Genomic DNA, 4,773 nt, shown 5'->3' with positions numbered 1-4,773 from the left:
CAGACAAATCATTAAAGACACAAAAACAAAGGGGGAACATTATGCTCTGACGTCTCGATGCAGCAGCCTGTGGAACCTGTCAACCTCGTTACAATCAGAAGTCACATTTGGTAAACAACTGATATGTTCAAAGTTGATGCAGTAACTATATTGCGCATGTTATTTAGGGGACCAGAGTCACAGCGTACTACCATTCATTATCTGTGTTTTTGGCTTGTTTAGATGCTAGGTATTGCATGTATAGACCGCAGAAACTTTTTGGTCAACGTTGGGGGGACAACAGCTCATTATAGACATCTGACTGAGTATTGCAGTAGAACATATCCTGCTCCCATTCTGTTACCATGGGTACAGGACCTCGCATCCAACGCATCGCTATCCTTGCACTTAGCCAGTTATAATCGCATGAAGACTAGTTTCCTGATACCCTTATTGAGAGGCTTCGTGTATCCCAGGAGCGCTAGTAGAGGGTCTGTGGACAGTGATTGTTTGGTGATAGCAGTTAGTGTGTACAAGATCTGTTTCTAAAAGTCAGCTACCGTGGGGCACAACCATGCCACATGCAAGAAGCCTGCCTCCGTCTCCCCACATCGTTCACAACAGCCAGTGTCCCTAAGCCCATAATGAAATGAAATGAAATGAAAATGTGATTTATAGAGCGCTGCAGCTGCCCTGAGGCGTCCAGGCGCTATAGACCGAACAGAATCCTCATAAGGTTACTTTATTTAGGCGTTAAACAGATGAGTTTTTAGCTGTTTGCGGAAGCTGGTCAAGTAGGGATTGTTTCTCAGCTGCATAGGGAGGGTGTTCCAAAGTTTGGACACGTTATACGAAAAGGAACGTCCTCCTGCTCTGGCTCTATAAATTCTGGGAATTTTGGCTAGGAATGCCGTTGATGAGCGAAGGGTCTTGTTGGGCCTATAGGAAGAGATCAGGGAGCCGTTGATGTCTGGTCCCGTTTCCCAGAGTGTCTGGTGGGCAATACAAAGTGCCTTGAACTTTATTCTGTCCTTGACAGGTAGCCAGTGCAAGGTCTTTAGGCCAGTTTTTATTGAGGTCCTTCGAGGGATTCCCAGCAGCGCCCTAGCAGCACAGTTCTGGGTGCGTTGAAGCTTTTGTAAGGTATAGTCTGGTGCTCCCAGATAGAGGGCGTTATTAAAATCCAGACGAGATTGGATGAGGCCCTGTATGATTATTTGTTTGGCCTCAAAAGGGAGAAGGGGAAGGACTTTTTTAATCACCCTAAGGAGGCCAAAGCATGTGGCTGATATCTTGGTGGCCTGTGTATTGAGGCTCAAAGATTTATCGAGCCAAACGCCTAGGCTTTTGATGTTGTCTCTGGGGGGTGGAGCTGTTCCCATGCTTGGAGGCCAGATCAACTCTATGGTGGCAGGGGAGGCCGGGCCCAGAAGCATGAGCTCCGTTTTATCGTCATTGAGCTTTAGGCAGGAGCTCATCATCCAGCTCTTTACATCTCCCAGACAGGCCGCTAGGTCTGGTGGTGGCTGGAGATTGCTCTTCTGTGTAAGGGAAACCACCAGCTGGGTGTCGTCCGCATAGGAGACGATGTTAACACCATGCGGACGAATAATCCCAGCCAGTGGCCTCATATATGCGTTGAAGAGCGTAGGGCTCAAGGAGGAGCCCTGCGGGACTCCACATCCCAAAGGGCGACTGAATGAACGGGATGAGCCGTTAAAGACCTGAAATGTTCTGCCTGACAGAAAGGATTCAAACCATGTCAGGGCATCTCCAGTCACTCCCAAGTCGGCGAGGCGGGTTAACAGGATTTTGTGGTGTACCGTGTCAAATGCGGCACTTAGATCGAGGAGGATCACTGCCACTGACCCTCCTCGATCCAGGATTCGTCTTGCCTCCTCGGTTACCGCCAATAGGGCGGTCTCTGTTCCATGTTTGGCTCGAAAGCCAGTTTGGGAGGAGTCGAGGAGGTGGTTTTCCTCAAAAAATGATGTCAAGATGGTGTTGACGTGTTTCTCCAGGATTTTTGACGCCCATGGGAGTAGCGATATCGGGCGGTAATTACTGGGGTTGACCGGGTCAAGGGAGGGTTTTTTTAATAACGCCCGCACCATAGCGTGCTTCCAGGTCGTGGGAACTGTTCTGCTTACTATCGAGGAGTTGAGTAGATCCACGAGAGTGGGGAAGATAGTTTCGCTGGCCAAGCACAGAGAGCCTGGAGGACCAGGGTCACATGGGGATCCGGTTTTTATTTGTTTTGCTAGTTTCTCTAAGATTTCCAATGTTATCAGGGGAAAAGAGTCCAGCTGCTTGATCGAGTTTGGGGCTGAAAGCGAGCTTTGGACAGGCGAATCAGTGGGCGGGTTGGGAAAGGAAAGATAAATTTTGTTGACTTTGTGAAAGAAAAATTCCACCAATTCGTTGCATTTGGACGGTGAATTGTTATTATCTGTAACAGGTGGAGGAGGTTTGATCATGGAATTAACTATCCGGTAGATTTCTTTAGATTTGAATTTTGATGTGGTTATTTTAAGGTTATAGTAGGCAGCTTGCGAGGTTTTTATGGCCAGTTTATAATTCCTGATCATTTCCCTATAGGTAGCTTTTTCTTCCGGATCGTATAATGCGCGCCACTTTCTCTCCTGTCTTTTACAGAGACGTTTGTGGTTTCTGAGGTCTTCTGTGTACCAAGGCGCAGTTTTTGTATGTCTCTTGGAGTGTGATGAATGTTCCGGAAGGACCGAGTCAAGAGAGGTGGTTATCCACTCATTGTATTTTATATTGTTAGCAGTGGGGTCTTGGGAGAGAGCGGGTCTAGTGGTGCGAAGAGCTAGCGTCCAATTGTCAAGGGGAAGTTTGGCCCAATTACGGATTTTCCGTGTATTAAATAAGGAAGGGAGTGATTTGCTCGTGTTCCAATTAAAAGCTATCAAGAAGTGGTCTGTCCAAGGTAGTCTAGCAATGTTGCCCACTTTGAGCTGGTCGGAGTTACTGAAAATTGGGTCTAACAAATGCCCCTTTTCATGAGTAGCGGAGGAGACCAGTTGCTCAAGTTGAATTGCGGCTAGGCTTGACTGTATCTCTTGTGCCGAAGAGTCCAGCAGGTTGTCAAAATGGATGTTAAAATCTCCAAGTAGGGTGAAGTTGGAAGGAGAGACAACCGACTGGGAGGTCACCGAGAGTAGGGAGGTGTTAAAATGTCCTATAGGGCCTGGAGTGCGGTATATAAGAATACCGGTAAAACAGGCGTTGGGAGTGAGCTCAATAGAGAAGGAAAGGTTTTCACAATCCTCCAGGTCTTCCACTGAATGGCGGCAGGTATAGCTTTCTTTGTAGATGATCGCGAGGCCGCCACCTCTGCCCAGTGGTCGGTCAGCCCGCGCTATCTGATATCCCGGGATGATGGCTTGTGCCAGGTCTGGCTGGGAGTCTTGGTTCAGCCATGTCTCGGTCAGAAAGAGTGCATCTGGGGAATATTCCTCCAATAGTAGCGAAATTTCTAGACAGTGTTTTACTAAGGACCTACAATTAAGTAGGAGCATAGAATAATTCTTTCCCTCAGCTCTGGATTTCGTAGTGGTAGGGATTAGGTCTGATTTGCAGTACTTACAGCGCCGAGGGATCTCCAGGGGGTGTAACATAGTACCACACTTGGGAGAAACGGGAGGTCGCAGCTGATATAGGACGCTCGGGCTATATACCTGCCTGTCGTCTTTGGAGGGGCCAGGGGACATGGCCCCTGGACCCGGCCGGGCGCGGACGAGCGCAGACGAGCTTGCCTTAAGCGCGCCTTCGGCGCGCAATCGGCGCGCCCGCTGCGCTCGTCCGCTGCGCGTCCTACGAGTGGGCATGTTTATAAGGGTGGAAGGGGGAGGGAGCAGGCAAAGGGGCGTGGCCTGTCGAATGGACGTGTCTCCTCTCAGCGGCAGCTTGTGATCAGCTGTGCGAGGTGCTGGCTAATCGAGGAGCGACTAGCGAGTGGTGAGTGAGTTTAAAAAACAAACACACAGGTGAACACGAATTATACAAGTTTACAGGTTTAAAAATGAGCAAGGTGGCTCCCGGCTTTTCGCCTCAGGAGGGGTTGTTCTGACTGGAGCGCTGCTTCGATTGCGCGCGCTTTTATGCCAGAAGGGGGCGTGGCCTGTCGAGTGGACGTGTCTCCTCTCAGCGACAGCTTGTGATCAGCTGTGCGAGGTGCTGGCTAATCGAGGAGCGACTAGCGAGTGGTGAGTGAGTTTAAAAAACAAACACACAGGTGAACACGAATTATACAAGTTTACAGGTTTAAAAATGAGCAAGGTGGCTCCCGGCTTTTCGCCTCAGGAGGGGTTGTTCTGACTGGAGCGCTGCTTCGATTGCGCGCGCTTTTATGCCAGAAGGGGGCGTGGCCTGTCGAGTGGACGTGTCTCCTCTCAGCGACAGCTTGTGATCAGCTGTGCGAGGTGCTGGCTAATCGAGGAGCGACTAGCGAGTGGTGAGTGAGTTTAAAAAACAAACACACAGGTGAACACGAATTATACAAGTTTACAGGTTTAAAAATGAGCAAGGTGGCTCCCGGCTTTTCGCCTCAGGAGGGGTTGTTCTGACTGTCTCTTCGGGGTGTAGTAATTTCTTACTGATTATGTACTCTGCTGCTGGCATAATTTTAAACAAAAAAAAAATAGCATTTGCAACACCAATAGCTCACATTTTCACGAATGCGAGACCTATTGCATTGCAAATGCTTGTTTTATTTTGTTTCACATTCAAAATAAATATATAAGATGAATTTACATTATTATGTAGCATAAA

The sequence above is a fragment of the Triturus cristatus genome, chromosome 3_2, assembly GCF_964204655.1.
Source record: "Triturus cristatus chromosome 3_2, aTriCri1.1, whole genome shotgun sequence".
NCBI lineage: Eukaryota > Metazoa > Chordata > Amphibia > Caudata > Salamandridae > Triturus > Triturus cristatus.
This window is presented reverse-complemented; position numbering follows the sequence as displayed.